The sequence below is a fragment of the Oncorhynchus gorbuscha genome, linkage group LG05, assembly GCF_021184085.1.
Source record: "Oncorhynchus gorbuscha isolate QuinsamMale2020 ecotype Even-year linkage group LG05, OgorEven_v1.0, whole genome shotgun sequence".
Lineage (NCBI taxonomy): Eukaryota > Metazoa > Chordata > Actinopteri > Salmoniformes > Salmonidae > Oncorhynchus > Oncorhynchus gorbuscha.
The window spans coordinates 3,683,369-3,702,932 of record NC_060177.1 but is presented as its reverse complement, the minus strand read 5'-3'; the positions used below and the strand labels follow the sequence as shown (position 1 = coordinate 3,702,932).

The window sequence follows — 19,564 nt, the reverse complement described above, 5'->3', positions numbered from 1 at the left end:
TACTAGTTGTCCTCACCAACTCCAAGGCCCTCTGATAATACTAGTTGTCCTCACCAACTCCAAGGCCCTCTGATAATACTAGTTGTCCTCACCAACTCCAAGGCCCTCTGATTATACTAGTTTTCCTCACCAACTCCAAGGCCCTCTGATAATACTAGATCTGTGCCATCTACATTTTTGAGAGACTTTACAGGAAATTAAAACCAATAACTCATTTGGTGAATTGCTTAAAACAAAGTGCATTATATTTCATATGAACGGCCTACATTTATCAACTTTAACAGCGAACGTTTTTGTGCCAAATAACTGAATCACCAAATACTTAAATGTCATTAGATGTGAGATGAAGTAGGTTATTGTGTCTCTTTAATGAAACACTCTGATGTCGGCACTAGATCTCAAAGCTGATTCCCGACTGAGCTTAAACCTTTTGGCAACGGCAACTTCGTTTTCTCATCCATTTAAACACATCTCAAGTGTCAGTTCAGGAGCGATATATTATGGGGACACCTCTACATTATCACACTTCCTCCAGTGATATATTATGGGGACACCTCTACATTATCACACTTCACCTCTACATTATCACACTTCCTCCAGTGATATATTATGGGGACACCTCTACATTATCACACTTCCTCCAGTGATATATTATGGGGACACCTCTACATTATCACACTTCCTCCAGTGATATATTATGGGGACACCTCTACATTATCACACTTCCTCCAGTGATATATTATGGGGACACCTCTACATTATCACACTTCCTCCAGTGATATATTATGGGGACACCTCTACATTATCACACTTCCTCCAGTGATATATTATGGGGACACCTCTACATTATCACACTTCCTCCAGTGATATATTATGGGGACACCTCTACATTATCACACTTCCTCCAGTGATATATTATGGGGACACCTCTACATTATCACACTTCCTCCAGTGATATATTATGGGGACACCTCTACATTATCACACTTCCTCCAGTGATATATTATGGGGACACCTCTACATTATCACACTTCACCTCTACATTATCACACTTCCTCCAGTGATATATTATGGGGACACATCTACATTATCACACTTCCTCCAGTGATATATTATGGGGACACCTCTACATTATCACACTTCCTCCAGTGATATATTATGGGGACACCTCTACATTATCACACTTCCTCCAGTGATATATTATGGGGACACCTCTACATTATCACACTTCCTCCAGTGATATATTATGGGGACACCTCTACATTATCACTATCATTATCATTACCACTCTCTCGCCTCTCTCTCTCTCTCTCTCTCTCTCTCTCTCTCTCTTCTCTCTCTCTCTCTCTCTCTCTCCCTCTCTCTCTCTCTCGCCTCTCTCTCTCTCTCTCCTCTCTCTCTCTCTCGCCTCTCTCTCTCTCTCGCCTCTCTCTCTCTCTCTCTCTCTCTCTCTCTCTCTCTCTCGCCTCTCTCGCCTCTCTCTCTCTCTCGCCTCTCTCTCTCTCTCGCCTCTCTCTCTCTCTCGCCTCTCTCTCTCTCTCTCCTCTCTCTCTCTCTCTCTCTCTCCTCTCTCTCTCCTCTCTCGCCTCTCTCGCCTCTCTCGCCTCTCTCGCCTCTCTCGCCTCTCTCGCCTCTCTCGCCTCTCTCGCCTCTCTCGCCTCTCTCGCCTCTCTCGCCTCTCTCGCCTCTCTCTCTCTCGCCTCTCTCTCCTCTCTCGCCTCTCTCTCTCCACTCTCTCTCTTTTTACACACACGCACTCAGCCAAGTGAAAAGACTTTGGCAGAGGGCCTTTCACATTGAAGTTGAATGTGAGTCTGGGGGGTCATTTCTCTGAAGTACGTTATGCTCTGCCAGTAACATTTCAAATGGAAATTCACTCATACATTATTTAAAATGTAGTCGATTCAGTTGTGAATGTTTTTAGTTATTGTTTTGTGTGTGTGTGTGTGTGTGTGTGTGTGTGTGTGTGTGTGTGTGTGTGTGTGTGTGTGTGTGTGTGTGTGTGTGTGTGTGTGTGTGTGTGTGTGTGTGTGTGTGTGTGTGCCAACAGCCCCGTTCCAGGACAGCGGTGCAGAAACCGGGCCCCAGCCAGAGCTCCACGCAGGGGGACTGGCCTCAGAGAACCCTGGAGCTGACCCAGCCCCCCATCCAGAGAACATCCTGGAGCTTCTGCCTGACCCAGCTGCCACTTTCCCCTCTGCCCCTTTCCAGGCTGAGATTAACATCTGCCCTTTCCCTCTGCTCCTTTCCTCTTCTGCCCCTCTTCCCCTCTGCCCCTTTCCCCTCTGCCCCTTTCCCCTCTGCCCCTTTCCCCTCTGCCCCTTTCCCTCTGCCCCTTACCCCTCTGCCCCTTTCCCCTCTGCCCCTTTCCCCTCTGCCCCTTCCCCTCTGCCCCTTCCCCTCTGCCCCTTCCCCCTTGCCCCTTCCCCTCTGCCCCTTTCCCTCTGCCCCTTCCCCCCCCCTCCCCCTCTGCCCCTTCCCCTCTGCCCCTTCTCTCCCCCCTCTGCCCCTTTCCCCCCCCTCTGCCCCTTCCCCCTCTGCCCCTTTGCCCCTTCCCCCTCTGCCCCTTTCCCCCTCTGCCCCTTTCCCCTCTGCCCCTTTCCCCTCTGCCCCTTTGCCCTCTGCCCCTTTCCCCTCTGCCCCTTCCCTCTGCCCCTTTCCCCTCTGCCCCTTTCTGCCCCTTTCCCCTGAATGTTTCCCCTCTGCCCCTTTCCCCTCTGCCCCTTTCCCCTCTGCCCCTTTCCCCTCTGCCCCTTTCCCCTCTGCCCCTTTCCCCTCTGCCCCTTTCCCCTCTGCCCCTTTCCCCTCTGCCCCTTTCCCCTCTGCCCCTTTCCCCTCTGCCCCTTTCCCCTCTGCCCCTTTCCCCTCTGCCCCTTTCCCCTCTGCCCCAGCCCCCGCTGCCCCTTTCCCCATCTGCCCCTTTCCCCTCTGCCCCTTTCCCCCTGCCCCTTTCCCCTCTGCCCCTTAACTGCCCCTTTCCCCTCTGCCCTTTCCCCTCTGCCCCTTTCCCCTCTGCCCCTTTCCCCTCTGCCCCTTTCCCCTTTAAAAAAAAAATATATATATATATATATCTCTATATATTTATATATCTCTCTATATTTATATATCTCTCTATATTTATATATCTCTCTATATTTTACACACTCTCTAATGCTATGTGTGTAATATGATGATCGTAACATGCCGTTGTCCTTCCCCTCCTGTCCTGTAGGTGTCAGTGTCCAACAGAAAAACCTCTCCAACGAGAAGAAGTTCATGCTGAACATGCTCTACGCCAATAACTCCTCGGGGTCTTCAGGGGACCGGCCGTCAGGCACCGAGGAGAGCCTCTCTGGAGAGCCAGAGGACCACAGAGGGCTGGACAGGGCTGGTAGCAGCGTGAAGGAACGTCTATCTAGCCTCAAGGTAGGAATTCATTAGTGTCTTTTTTTATATCAATGTTCTGACTTTATTGAACAGAGAGAGGATGACAGTGGGGATCTGTTCTGACTTTATTGAACAGAGAGAGGAGGACAGTGGGGATCTGTTCTGACTTTATTGAACAGAGAGAGAGGAGGACAGTGGGGATCTGTTCTGAGGAAGACAGAGGGGATCTGTTCTGACTTTATTGAACAGAGAGAGAGGAGGACAGTGGGGATCTGTTCTGACTTTATTGAACAGAGAGAGAGGATGACAGTGGGGATCTGTTCTGACTTTATTGAACAGAGAGAGAGGAAGACAGTGGGGATCTGTTCTGACTTTATTGAACAGAGATCTGTCTGTTCTGACTTTATTGAACAGAGAGAGGATGACAGTGGGGATCTGTTCTGACTTTATTGAACAGAGAGAGAGAGGATGACAGTGGGGATCTGTTCTGACTTTATTGAACAGAGAGAGGACAGTGGGGATCTGTTCTGACTTTATTGAACAGAGAGAGGACAGTGGGGATCTGTTCTGACTTTATTGAACAGAGAGAGGAGGACAGTGGGGATCTGTTCTGACTTTATTGAACAGAGAGAGAGGAAGACAGTGGGGATCTGTTCTGACTTTATTGAACAGAGAGAGGATGACAGTGGGGATCTGTTCTGACTTTATTGAACAGAGAGAGGAGGACAGTGGGGATCTGTTCTGACTTTATTGAACAGAGAGAGAGAGAAGACAGCGGGGATCTGTTCTGACTTTATTGAACAGAGAGAGGACAGTGGGGATCTGTTCTGACTTTATTGAACAGAGAGAGAGAGGATGACAGTGGGGATCTGTTCTGACTTTATTGAACAGAGAGAGGACAGTGGGGATCTGTTCTGACTTTATTGAACAGAGAGAGGAGGACAGTGGGGATCTGTTCTGACTTTATTGAACAGAGAGAGAGGAAGACAGTGGGGATCTGTTCTGACTTTATTGAACAGAGAGAGAGGAAGACAGTGGGGATCTGTTCTGACTTTATTGAACAGAGAGAGGGGAAGACAGTGGGGATCTGTTCTGACTTTACTGAACAGAGAGAGAGAGGAAGACCGTGGGGAAGATACAGAGAGGTTGTCTCTGCGTTTTTTAAATGGTCAGTTTTTTTGACACTCTGATTGGTTAGAGATCATCCAATCACTGAGGACTTTGTTTTGTACAACACCCCTTTTTATTGTATCCTTCATTACATTTTAAAAAAAATTCTCCCCAAAATCCCTGGTTTCCGATTGGTAGTTACAGTCTTGTCTCATCTCAACTCCCATACGGTCACAACCCAACCAGGCCGGAGCACATGCTGACTGCTCCTTGACACAAGGCCCACTTAACCCGGAAGCCAGCCGCACCAATGTGTCTAGGGAGAGTAATGAGGCCTGACACTGGGACTGGGACTGGTACACCACCCTGGGACTGGTACACCACCCTAGGTAGAGTAATGAGGCCTGACACTGGGACTGGTACTGGTACACCACCCTAGGTAGAGTAATGAGGCCTGACACTGGGACTGGGACTGGTACACCACCCTGGGACTGGTACACCACCCTAGGTAGAGTAATGAGGCCTGACACTGGGACTGGTACACCACCCTGAGACTGGTACACCACCCTAGGTAGAGTAATGAGGCCTGACACTGGGACTGGTACACCACCCTGGGACTGGTACACCACCCTAGGTAGAGTAATGAGGCCTGACACTGGGACTGGGACTGGTACACCACCCTAGGTAGAGTAATGAGGCCTGACACTGGGACTGGTACACCACCCTGGGACTGGTACACCACCCTAGGGAGAGTAATGAGGCCTGACACTGGGACTGGTACTGGTACACCACCCTAGGTAGAGTAATGAGGTCTGACACTGGCTGGGACTGGTACACCACCCTAGGTAGAGGAGACATGACACTGGGACTGGGACTGGTACACCACCCTAGGTAGAGTAATGAGGCCTGACACTGAGACTGGGACTGGTACACCACCCTGAGACTGGTACACCACCCTGAGACTGGTACACCACCCTAGGACTGGTACACCACCCTAGGACTGGTACACCACCCTAGGTGGTCCTTCTGTAGCTCAGTTGGTAGAGCATGGCGCTTGTAACGCCAGGGTAGTGGGTTCGATTCCCGGGACCATCCATACATAGAATGTATGCACACATGACTGTAAGTCGCTTTGGATAAAAGCGTCTGCTAAATGGCATATATATTATATTATAGGTAGAGTAATGAGGTCTGACACTGGCTGGGACTGGTACACCACCCTGGGACTGGTACACCACCCTAGGACTGGTACACCACCCTAGGTAGAGTAATGAGGTCTGACACTGGCTGGGACTGGTACACCACCCTGAGACTGGTACACCACCCTAGGTAGAGTAATGAGGCCTGACACTGGGACTGGTACACCACCTTGAGACTGGTACACCACCCTAGGTAGAGTAATGAGGCCTGACACTGGGACTGGTACACCACCTTGAGACTGGTACACCACCCTTGGTAGAGTAATGAGGCCTGACACTGGGACTGGGACTGGTACACCACCCTGAGACTGGTACACCACCCTTGGTAGAGTAATGAGGCCTGACACTGGGACTGGGACTGGTACACCACCCTGGGACTGGTACACCACCCTAGGTAGAGTAATGAGGCCTGACACTGTGTCTGGGACTGGTACACCACCCTAGGTAGAGGAGACACGACCCTTGGACTGGTACACCACCCTAGGTAGAGGAGACATGACCCTGGGACTGGTACACCACCCTGGGACTGGTACACCACCCTAGGTAGAGGAGACATGACACTGTGTCTGGGACTGGTACACCACCCTGGGACTGGTACACCACCCTTAGGTAGAGTAATGAGGCCTGGGACTGGTACACCACCCTGAGACTGGAACACCACCCTAGGTAGAGTAATGAGGTCTGACACTGGCTGGGACTGGTACACCACCCTGGGACTGGTACACCACCCTGGGACTGGTACACCACCCTAGGACTGGTACACCACCCTAGGTAGAGTAATGAGGTCTGACACTGCCTGGGACTGGTACACCACCCTAGGTAGAGTAATGAGGTCTGACACTGGCTGGGACTGGTACACCACCCTGGGTAGAGGAGACATGACACTGGGACTGGGACTGGTACACCACCCTAGGTAGAGTAATGAGGCCTGACACTGAGACTGGGACAGGTACACCACCCTGAGACTGGTACACCAACCTAGGTAGAGTAATGAGGCCTGACACTGGGACTGGGACTGGTACACCACCCTGGGACTGGTACACCACCCTAGGTAGAGTAATGAGGCCTGACACTGGGACTGGTCCACCACCCTGGGACTGGTCCACCACCCTGGGACTGGTCCACCACCCTGGGACTGGTCCACCACCCTGGGACTGGTCCACCACCCTGGGACTGGTCCACCACCCTGGGACTGGTCCACCACCCTGGGACTGGTACACCACCCTTAGGTAGAGTAATGAGGCCTGGGACTGGTCCACCACCCTGGGACTGGTCCACCACCCTGGGACTGGTCCACCACCCTGGGACTGGTCCACCACCCTGGGACTGGTCCACCACCCTGGGACTGGTCCACCACCCTGGGACTGGTCCACCACCCTGGGACTGGTCCACCACCCTGGGACTGGTCCACCACCCTGGGACTGGTCCACCACCCTGGGACTGGTACACCACCCTTAGGTAGAGTAATGAGGCCTGGGACTGGTCCACCACCCTGGGACTGGTCCACCACCCTGGGACTGGTCCACCACCCTGGGACTGGTCCACCACCCTGGGACTGGTACACCACCCTGAGACTGGTACACCACCCTAGGACTGGTACACCACCCTAGGTGGTCCTTCTGTAGCTCAGTTGGTAGAGCATGGCGCTTGTAACGCCAGGGTAGTGGGTTCGATTCCCGGGACCACCCATACATAGAATGTATGCACACATGACTGTAAGTCGCTTTGGATAAAAGCGTCTGCTAAATGGCATATATATTATATTATAGGTAGAGTAATGAGGTCTGACACTGGCTGGGACTGGTACACCACCCTGGGACTGGTACACCACCCTAGGACTGGTACACCACCCTAGGTAGAGTAATGAGGTCTGACACTGGCTGGGACTGGTACACCACCCTGAGACTGGTACACCACCCTAGGTAGAGTAATGAGGCCTGACACTGGGACTGGTACACCACCTTGAGACTGGTACACCACCCTAGGTAGAGTAATGAGGCCTGACACTGGGACTGGTACACCACCTTGAGACTGGTACACCACCCTTGGTAGAGTAATGAGGCCTGACACTGGGACTGGGACTGGTACACCACCCTGAGACCGGTACACCACCCTTGGTAGAGTAATGAGGCCTGACACTGGGACTGGGACTGGTACACCACCCTGGGACTGGTACACCACCCTAGGTAGAGTAATGAGGCCTGACACTGTGTCTGGGACTGGTACACCACCCTAGGTAGAGGAGACACGACCCTTGGACTGGTACACCACCCTAGGTAGAGGAGACATGACCCTGGGACTGGTACACCACCCTGGGACTGGTACACCACCCTAGGTAGAGGAGACATGACACTGTGTCTGGGACTGGTACACCACCCTGGGACTGGTACACCACCCTTAGGTAGAGTAATGAGGCCTGGGACTGGTACACCACCCTGAGACTGGAACACCACCCTAGGTAGAGTAATGAGGTCTGACACTGGCTGGGACTGGTACACCACCCTGGGACTGGTACACCACCCTGGGACTGGTACACCACCCTAGGACTGGTACACCACCCTAGGTAGAGTAATGAGGTCTGACACTGGCTGGGACTGGTACACCACCCTGGGTAGAGGAGACATGACACTGGGACTGGGACTGGTACACCACCCTAGGTAGAGTAATGAGGCCTGACACTGAGACTGGGACAGGTACACCACCCTGAGACTGGTACACCACCCTAGGTAGAGTAATGAGGCCTGACACTGGGACTGGGACTGGTACACCACCCTGGGACTGGTACACCACCCTAGGTAGAGTAATGAGGCCTGACACTGGGACTGGTCCACCACCCTGGGACTGGTCCACCACCCTGGGACTGGTCCACCACCCTGGGACTGGTCCACCACCCTGGGACTGGTCCACCACCCTGGGACTGGTCCACCACCCTGGGACTGGTCCACCACCCTGGGACTGGTACACCACCCTTAGGTAGAGTAATGAGGCCTGGGACTGGTCCACCACCCTGGGACTGGTCCACCACCCTGGGACTGGTCCACCACCCTGGGACTGGTCCACCACCCTGGGACTGGTCCACCACCCTGGGACTGGTCCACCACCCTGGGACTGGTCCACCACCCTGGGACTGGTCCACCACCCGTAGGTAGAGTAATGAGGCCTGGGACTGGTCCACCACCCTGGGACTGGTCCACCACCCTGGGACTGGTCCACCACCCTGGGACTGGTCCACCACCCTGGGACTGGTCCACCACCCTGGGACTGGTCCACCACCCTGGGACTGGTACACCACCCTGGGACTGGTACACCACCCTGGGACTGGTACACCACCCTGGGACTGGTCCACCACCCTGGGACTGGTCCACCACCCTGGGACTGGTCCACCACCCTGGGACTGGTCCACCACCCTGGGACTGGTCCACCACCCTGGGGTCCACCACCCTGGGACTGGTCACCACCCTGGGACTGGCACTGGTCCACCACCCTGGGACTGGTCCACCACCCTGGGACTGGTCCACCACCCTGGGACTGGTCCACCACCCTGGGACTGGTCCACCACCCTGGGACTGGTCCACCACCCTGGGACTGGTCCACCACCCTGGGACTGGTCCACCACCCTGGGACTGGTCCACCACCCTGGGACTGGTCCACCACCCTGGGACTGGTCCACCACCCTGGGACTGGTCCACCACCCTGGGACTGGTGCACCACCCTGGGACTGGTGCACCACCCTGGGACTGGTGCACCACCCTGGGACTGGTGCACCACCCTGGGACTGGTGCACCACCCTGGGACTGGTGCACCACCCTGGGACTGGTGCACCACCCTGGGACTGGTGCACCACCCTGGGCCTGGTGCACCACCCTGGGCCTGGTCCACCACCCTGGGCCACATGGTAGAGATGAGTTTAACACCAGTCTTTCAGAATCCGTTAGTTGATGGGTGCTAGCTGGGGTCGATTTAATCGATAAATCGAAGTTTGTATTTTTTTTTTATAAATATGATAACAAATTATCGTTTTTCACTTCAAAATATAGTAAGTCGTGTCCATGTCCACACTAGACACATGCTGACTGATCTATAGCAGAGTTACACAGCTGAACACATGCTGACTGATCTATAGCAGAGTTACACAGCTGAACACATGCTGACTGATCTATAGCAGAGTTAGAGATGAACACATGCTGACTGATCTATAGCAGAGTTAGAGATGAACACATGCTGACTGATCTATAGCAGAGTTAGAGATGAACACATGCTGACTGATCTATAGCAGAGTTAGAGATGAACACATGCTGACTGATCTATAGCAGAGTTAGAGAGGAACACATGCTGACTGATCTATAGCAGAGTTAGAGATGAACACATGCTGACTGATCTATAGCAGAGTTACACAGCTGAACACATGCTGACTGATCTATAGCAGAGTTAGAGATGAACACATGCTGACTGATCTATAGCAGAGTTAGAGATGAACACATGCTGACTGATCTATAGCAGAGTTAGAGATGAACACATGCTGACTGATCTATAGCAGAGTTAGAGATGAACACATGCTGACTGATCTATAGCAGAGTTACAGTGTTTATTTGAATTGTAATGCATTACTGATCCGTTCCCCCAGGCCCAGCAGGCCCAGCAGGCCCAGCCTCTACCCAGCGAGGACAGCAGTTCCCGGAGGGCAGAGCTGCAGGGTCTGGGTGGCAGTGCCCAGGCGGCGCGGGCCAGGCTTGCAGAGGAGCAGCAGCACAGGCGTGTCCGTCCGCAGTACAGCATCGACGCAGAGACCCACTCCCGAAACCTGGAGAAGACCCAGATGACCCCACTGGCCAGGGACAGACAGACGGACGCCTGGGACCAGCTCCAACCGAGCTCCAAAGCCCTGAAGATTAAAGACCTGGACTTCTCCGACCTCATGGAGGACGAGGACATAGATGTCCTGGACGTGGACGTCTTCGACGTGGGTGTTGGTCGGCCCGGTGGTGGTGGTGGTGGTGGTGGCATCCCACCTCCTCCTCCACCTATTCCTGGACTAGCCTCCGCTCCTCCTCCTCCTCCTCCTCCCCCCCGGGCTCCGTTTATGAGTATCCCTCCTCCACCTCCTCCCCCACCGGGTGGAGGTCTCTGCTCCCCTCCTCCACCACCTCCTCCTGGAGCTCCCCCTTCCTCCTCCTCATCCTCCCAGACTCCAGACCCGGCCTTTGCCAAGAAGAGGAAGACGGTCAAGTTGTTCTGGAAGGAACTCAAACAGTCAGACAGTCCCAGGAAGTGTAAATTCGGACGTGGGACGGTGTGGGCGTCGCTGGATAAGGTCACCGTGGATACGGCCAAGCTGGAACACCTGTTTGAGTCCAAGGCCAAGGAGCTACCAGTGGCTCTGAAGGTGAGGCGTTACATCAGCTCGGAAATCAAAAGATCAGATTCCATGTGTTTTTGTTGCTGTTTACACATGAAGGAAAATATCAGATAATTGGCAAAAGATCTGAATTGTACTGTCTGTGTAAACTGTGTTAAGCTGGCTCAAGTATTTCAAACCAGGAATGAAGTCAAATAAATATTAACAATTATCTCTGTTAATGACTTGACTGGTGACTTGACTGGTGACTTGACTGGTGACTTGACTGGGTGGCTTGACGGGGTGGCTTGACGGGTGGCTTGACGGGGTGGCTTGACGGGGTGGCTTGACGGGGTGGCTTGACGGGGTGGCTTGACTGGTGACTTGGCTTGACGTGGGGCTTGACGGGTGGCTTGACGTGGTGGCTTGACTGGGTGGCTTGACGGGTGGCTTGGCTTGACGGGTGGCTTGACTTGACGTGTGGCTTGACGGGGTGGCTTGACGGGTGGCTTGACGGGGTGGCTTGACGGGGTGGCTTGAGGTGGCTTGGGTGGCTTGACGGGTGGCTTGACGGGTGGCTTGACGGCTTGGTGGCTTGACGGGTGGCTTGACGGGTGGCTTGGCGTTGGCTTGACGGGTGGCTTGGCGTGTGGCTTGACGTGGTGGCTTGGCGTGGTGGCTTGACGTGTGGCTTGACGTGGGCTGGCGTTGGCTTGACGGGTGGCTTGACGAGGTGGCTTGACGAGGTGGCTTGACGAGGTGGCTTGAGGTGGCTTGGATGTTGCCGAGGTGGCGAGGTGGCTTGACGAGGTGGCTTGACGTGTTGGCTTGACTCTTTTCTCTGCTTGTCCCTGCAGAAAGGATCAGAAGTGAAGAAAGCAGAGATTCTGGTGTTGGACTCTAAGAGGAGTAACAGCATCAACATCGGCATGACCGTACTACCAGCTGTCCACGTCATCAAGACCGCCATCCTCAACTTTGACGAGTTCGCCATCAACAAGGAGGGCATCGAGGTGATACTGTCTTTCTACCACCGGGTGGCGCTGTTACCATTTGGAATCACTGTTGAATAGGATCTGTGGGTGCTGTTTACACCAGGACCAGTGCACTCTGACCTGCATAGGGTTCAGGAGGAGAAGTGCACTGTTTCTCTAGTGTGGTTGAATAAATGTTTACTGTCAACGATGTTTACCTGAACATCACTCTGTTAGCACCTTCTATTGTGTTATAACAACATGTCAACTACTCACACTTTCTTAGTCCTCTGATTTTCCTTTCACTGGTGGTACAAATCCATGCCTCCAGTCCTTTGTTCCAGTCCTCCCCCTCTCTCTCTCTTCTCCCTCTAAAAACATCATGCCTCCAGTCCTCTGTTCCAGTCATCCCCCCTCTCTCTCTCTCTCTCTCTCTCTCTCTCTCTCTCTCTCTCTGCCTCTAGTCCTCTTTTCCAGTCATCATCATGCCTCCTCCTCTCTCTCTCTCTCATCTGTTGTCTCTGTCTCTCTCTCTCTCTCTCTCTCGATGACTCTCTCTCTCTCTCTCACTCTCTAGAAACACCATGCCTCCAGTCCAGTCTCAGCTGGCCAACCCTCTCGTCCCCCTGGGCTCAGCAGAACAGTTCCTTCTCACCCTGTCCTCCATCAGTGGCCTCAGCGCTCTCTCTACAGCTCTGGGCCTTCAAACTCAACTATGAAACCCTGGAGAAGTCCTAGGGGGGTGGCTTCTAGCCTTGGATGCAGTCTGTTCTGCTCTCACTAGTGGAATAGTCCTCATGCAGAAACTGATCTAGGACCAGGCTAGTGTACTGCTCTCATTATGGAATAGTCCTCATGCAGAAACTGATCTAGGACCAGGCTAGTGTTCTGCTCTCATTATGGAATAGTCCTCATGCAGAAACTGATCTGGGACCAGGCTAGTGTTCTGCTCTCACTATGGAATAGTCCTCCTCCTGCAGAAACTGATCGAGGACCAGGCTAGTGTTCTGCTCTCACTATGGAAGTAGTCCTTGTGCCTCAATGAAACCCTGCAGAAACTGATCGAGGACCAGGCTAGTGTTCTGCTCTCACTATGGAATAGTCCTCATGCAGAAACTGATCTAGGACCAGGCTAGTGTTCTGCTCTCACTATGGAATAGTCCTCATGCAGAAACTGATCGAGGACCAGGCTAGTGTTCTGCTCTCACTATGGAATAGTCCTTGTGCCTCCTGCAGAAACTGATCGAGGACCAGGCTAGTGTTCTGCTCTCACTATGGAATAGTCCTCGTGCCTCCTGCAGAAACTGATCTGGGACCAGGCTATTGTTCTGCTCTCACTCTGGACATAGTCTGTACATCATCTTCACGCTCTTCCTGTCATCTGTCATCATGGCTGTAGGAACACTCATGGAGTATCGAAACCACTAGGAGACAGCACAGTGTTCTGCTCAACACTGGAATATTGTCCTCGTGCACTCCTGCAGAAACTGATCTGGGACCAGGCAGTTCTGTTCTGCACTCACACATCATCTTCACGCACGCCTGCACGCACGCTGTACGACCAGGCACGCTCACACCTCACTGACTGCCTGTTTCATGCAGTTTGTTTCCTCCTGAATGTTCGTCTCTGTACAGGAGATAGCTGAGCCTCTCTCCCCCCTGAATGTTGTCCGTCTCTGTACAGGAGATAGCTGAGCCTCTCTTCGTCTCTGTACGGGAGATAGCTGAGCCTCTCTTCTGCCTGTCTTCATGTACGGGAGATAGCTGAGCCTCTCTTCGTCTCTGTACGGGAGATAGCTGAGCCTCTCTTAGTCTCTGTACGGGAGATAGCTGAGCCTCTCTTCGTCTCTGTACGGGAGATAGCTGAGCCTCTCTTCGTCTCTGTACGGGAGATAGCTGAGCCTCTCTTCGTCTCTGTACGGGAGATAGCTGAGCCTCTCTTCTTCTCTGTACAGGAGATAGCTGAGCCTCTCTTCTTCTCTGTACGGGAGATAGCTGAGCCTCTCTTCTTCTCTGTACAGGAGATAGCTGAGCCTCTCTTCTTCTCTGTACAGGAGATAGCTGAGCCTCTCTTCTTCTCTGTACAGGAGATAGCTGAGCCTCTCTTCTTCTCTGTACAGGAGATAGCTGAGCCTCTCTTCTTCTCTGTACAGGAGATAGCTGAGCCTCTCTTCTTCTCTGTACAGGAGATAGCTGAGCCTCTCTTCTTCTCTGTACAGGAGATAGCTGAGCCTCTCTTCTTCTCTGTACAGGAGATAGCTGAGCCTCTCTTCGTCTCTGTACAGGAGATAGCTGAGCCTCTCTTCGTCTCTGTACAGGAGATAGCTGAGCCTCTCTTCTTCTCTGTACAGGAGATAGCTGAGCCTCTCTTCGTCTCTGTACAGGAGATAGCTGAGCCTCTCTTCGTCTCTGTACAGGAGATAGCTGAGCCTCTCTTCGTCTCTGTACAGGAGATAGCTGAGCCTCTCTTCTTCTCTGTACGGGAGATAGCTGAGCCTCTCTTCTTCTCTGTACAGGAGATAGCTGAGCCTCTCTTCTTCTCTGTACAGGAGATAGCTGAGCCTCTCTTCTTCTCTGTACAGGAGATAGCTGAGCCTCTCTTCTTCTCTGTACAGGAGATAGCTGAGCCTCTCTTCATCTCTGTACAGGAGATAGCTGGGCCTCTCTTCGTCTCTGTACAGGAGATAGCTGAGCCTCTCTTCGTCTCTGTACAGGAGATAGCTGAGCCTCTCTTCGTCTCTGTACAGGAGATGGCTGGGCCTCTCTTCGTCTCTGTACAGGAGATAGCTGAGCCTCTCTTCTTCTCTGTACAGGAGATAGCTGAGCCTCTCTTCTTCTCTGTACAGGAGATAGCTGAGCCTCTCTTCTTCTCTGTACAGGAGATAGCTGGGCCTCTTCATCTCTGTACAGGAGATAGCTGGGCCTCTCTTCGTCTCTGTACAGGAGATAGCTGAGCCTCTCTTCGTCTCTGTACAGGAGATAGCTGGGCCTCTCTTCGTCTCTGTACAGGAGATAGCTGGGCCTCTCTTCGTCTCTGAATGTTGTTCTTCTCTTTGTCTCTGTACAGGAGATAGCGGAGCCTCTCTTCGACCTGAAACTAGGCATGGAGCAGCTCGCCAAAAACAAAACCTTTAAGCGCATCCTAGCAACGCTTTTGGCCATTGGAAACTTCCTCAACAGTACCAGTGTAAGTGTGTTCTTCTTGTCTACGTCCCAAATAGAGACCCTGTTTCCTGTATAGTGCACTACTGTTGACCAGGGCCCATAGGGCTGTATAGGGGACTACTGTTGACCAGGGCCCATAGGGCTGTATAGGGGACTACTGTTGACCAGGGCCCATAGGGCTGTATAGGGCACTACTGTTGACCAGGGCCCATAGGGCTGTATAGGGCACTACTGTTGACCAGGGCCCACTGTATAGGGCACTACTGTTGACCAGGGCCCATAGGGCTGTATAGGGCACTACTGTTGACCAGGGCCCATAGGGCTGTATAGGGGACTACTGTTGACCAGGGCCCATAGGGCTGTATAGGGGACTACTGTTGACCAGGGCCCATAGGGGACTACTGTTGACCAGGGCCCATAGGGCACTACTGTTGACCAGGGCCCATAGGGCACTACTGTTGACCAGGGCCCATAGGGCACTACTGTTGACCAGGGCCCATAGGGCACTACTGTTGACCAGGGCCCATAGGGCTGTATAGGGACTACAGTTGACCAGGGCCCATAGGGCACTACTGTTGACCAGGGCCCATAGGGCTGTATAGGGACTACTGTTGACCAGAGCCCATAGGGCTGTATAGGGGACTACTGTTGACCAGGGCCCATAGGGCAGTATAGGGGACTACTGTTGACCAGGGCCCATAGGGCTGTATAGGGCACCAGGGCCCATAGGGCTGTATAGGGCACCAGGGCCCATAGGGCTGTATAGGGCACCAGGGCCCATAGGGCTGTATAGGGCACCAGGGCCCATAGGGCTGTATAGGGGACTACTGTTGACCAGGACCCATAGGGCTGTATAGGGGACTACTGTTGACCAGGGCCCATAGGGCTGTATAGGGCACTACTGTTGACCAGGGCCCATAAGGCTGTATAGGGGACTACTGTTGACCAGGACCCATAGGGCTGTATAGGGGACTACTGTTGACCAGGGCCCATAGGGCTGTATAGGGCACTACTGTTGACCAGGGCCCATAGGGCACTACTGTTGACCAGGGCCCATAGGGCACTACTGTTGACCAGGGCCCATAGGGCACTACTGTTGACCAGGGCCCATAGGGCACTACTGTTGACCAGGGCCCATAGGGCACTACTGTTGACCAGGGCCCATAGGGCACTACTGTTGACCAGGGCCCATAGGGCACTACTGTTGACCAGGGCCCATAGGGCACTACTGTTGACCAGGGCCCATAGGGCACTACTGTTGACCAGGGCCCATAGGGCACTACTGTTGACCAGGGCCCATAGGGCACTACTGTTGACCAGGGCCCATAGGGCACTACTGTTGACCAGGGCCCATAGGGCACTACTGTTGACCAGGGCCCATAGGGCACTACTGTTGACCAGGGCCCATAGGGCACTACTGTTGACCAGGGCCCATAGGGCACTACTGTTGACCAGGGCCCATAGGGCTGTATAGGGCACTACTGTTGACCAGGGCCCATAGGGCTGTATAAGGCACTACTGTTGACCAGGGCCCATAGGGCACTACTGTTGACCAGGGCCCATAGGGCACTACTGTTGACCAGGGCCCATAGGGCTGTATAGGGACTACTGTTGACCAGGGCCCATAGGGCTGTATAGGGCACCAGGGCCCATAGGGCTGTATTGGGGACTACTGTTGACCAGGACCCATAGGGCTGTATAGGGGACTACTGTTGACCATTGCCAATAGGGCTGTATAGGGCACTACTGTTGACCAGGGCCCATAAGGCTGTATAGGGGACTACTGTTGACCAGGACCCATAGGGCTGTATAGGGGACTACTGTTGACCATTGCCAATAGGGCTGTATAGGGCACTACTGTTGACCAGGGCCCATAGGGCACTACTGTTGACCAGGGCCCATAGGGCACTACTGTTGACCAGGGCCCATAGGGCACTACTGTTGACCAGGGCCCATAGGGCACTACTGTTGACCAGGGCCCATAGGGCACTACTGTTGACCAGGGCCCATAGGGCACTACTGTTGACCAGGGCCCATAGGGCACTACTGTTGACCAGGGCCCATAGGGCACTACTGTTGACCAGGGCCCATAGGGCACTACTGTTGACCAGGGCCCATGGGGCACTACTGTTGACCAGGGCCCATGGGGCTGTATAGGGCACTACTGTTGACCAGGGCCCATAGGGCTGTATAGGGCACTACTGTTGACCAGGGCCCATATGGCTGTATAGGGGACTACTGTTGACCAGTGCCCATAGGGCAGTACAGGGCACTACTGTTGACCAGGGCCCATAGGGCTGTATAGGGCACCAGGGCCGATGGGGCTGTATAGGGGACTACTGTTGACCAGGGCCCATAGGGCTGTATAGGGCACTACTGTTGACCAGGGCCCATAGGGCTGTATAGGGCACTACTGTTGACCAGGGCCTATAGGGCTGTATAGGGCACTACTGTTGACCAGGGCCCATAGGGCTGTATAGGGGACTACTGTTGACCAGGGCCCATAGGGCTGTATAGGGCACTACTGTTGACCAGGGCCCATAGGGCTGTATAGGGCACTACTGTTGACCAGGGCCCATAGGGCTGTATAGGGCACTACTGTTGACCAGGGCCCATAGGGCTGTATAGGGCACTACTGTTGACCAGGGCCCATAGGGCTGTATAGGGCACTACTGTTGACCAGGGCCCATAGGGCTGTATAGGGGACTACTGTTGACCAGGGCCCATAGGGCTGTATAGGGGACTACTGTTGACCAGGGCCCATAGGGCTGTATAGGGCCAAAAACATCTACTTCCTGTGTTTTGGGGGGGGGCCCAAAAAACATCTACTCCCTGTGTTTGAGGGGGGATGCCAAAAACATCTACTTCCTGTGTTTGAGGGGGGGATGCCAAAAACATCTACTTCCTGTGTTTGAGGGGGTGCCAAAAACATCTACTTCCTGTGTTTGAGGGGGGGTGCCAAAAACATCTACTTCCTGTGTTTGAGGGGGGGTGCCAAAAACATCTACTTCCTGTGTTTGAGGGGGGGGGTGCCAAAAACATCTACTTCCTGTGTTTGAGGGGGGTGCCAAAAACATCTACTTCCTGTGTTTGAGGGGGGTGCCAAAAACATCTACTTCCTGTTTTTGAGGGGGGGTGCCAAAAACATCTACTTCCTGTGTTTGAGGGGGAGTGCCAAAAACATCTACTTCCTGTGTTTGAGGGGGTGCCAAAAACATCTACTTCCTGTGTTTGAGGGGGTGCCAAAAACATCTACTTCCTGTGTTTGAGGGGGGTGCCAAAAACATCTACTTCCTGTGTTTGAGGGGGTGCCAAAAACATCTACTTCCTGTGTTTGAGGGGGGTGCCAAAAACATCTACTTCCTGTGTTTGAGGGGGGTGCCAAAAACATCTACTTCCTGTTTTTGAGGGGGGGTGCCAAAAACATCTACTTCCTGTTTTGAGGGGGTGCCAAAAACATCTACTTCCTGTGTTTGAGGGGGTGCCAAAAACATCTACTTCCTGTTTTTGAGGGGGGATGCCAAAAACATCTACTTCCTGTTTTTGAGGGGGGTGCCAAAAACATCTACTTCCTGTTTTTGAGGGGGTGCCAAAAACATCTACTTCCTGTTTTTGAGGGGGGTGCCAAAAACATCTACTTCCTGTGTTTGAGGGGGGGGGTGCCAAAAACATCTACTTCCTGTTTTTGAGGGGGTGCCAAAAACATCTACTTCCTGTTTTTGAGGGGGGTGCCAAAAACATCTACTTCCTGTGTTTGAGGGGGGTGCCAAAAACATCTACTTCCTGTTTTTGAGGGGGGTGCCAAAAACATCTACTTCCTGTGTTTGAGGGGGTGCCAAAAACATCTACTTCCTGTTTTTGAGGGGGGGGTGCCATGACTTAAGGGATTAGATTGAACCAACTGATAAAAATGTGAACTACGTGTCTGGAGCAGCTTGATGGTCCACACCACCTGTATGGCTTCACAAGGACTTGGTTCAGCTGAGGAGGAGATGTTTATCCTAAAGCAGGAAACAGATCAGTAGGGTTTATTTACTGTTTATTGGTAGATGGGTTGATTGCTGTAGTTTTGACTGTAATGTAGTTTACTGTCATCACCTGTCCGACTGCCTGTCTCTGTCTGATTTTCTGTCTGTACGTGTCCCTCTGTGTCTCTCTCTCTCTGTCCCCCTCTCTCTGCCTCTCTCTGTCTCTCTCTGTCTCTCTCTGTCTCTCTCTCTCTGTCTCTCTCTGTCTCTCTCTCTCTGTCTCTCTCTGTCTCTCTCTCTCTGTCTCTCTCTGTCTCTCTCTGTCTCTCTCTCTCTCTGTCCCCCTCTCTCTGTCTCTCTGTCTCTCTCTGTGTCTCTGTCTCTCTCTCTGTCTGTCTCTCTGTCTCTCTGTATCTGTCCCTCTCTCTCTGCTCCCCTCTCTGCCCC

At 53.1% G+C, this 19,564-nt stretch overlaps 1 pseudogene; it reads left to right on the top strand.

Moving 5' to 3' along the window:
- LOC124035372 overlaps positions 1–19,564 on the top strand; it is a 78,357-nt pseudogene that overhangs the window by 37,881 nt on the left and 20,912 nt on the right.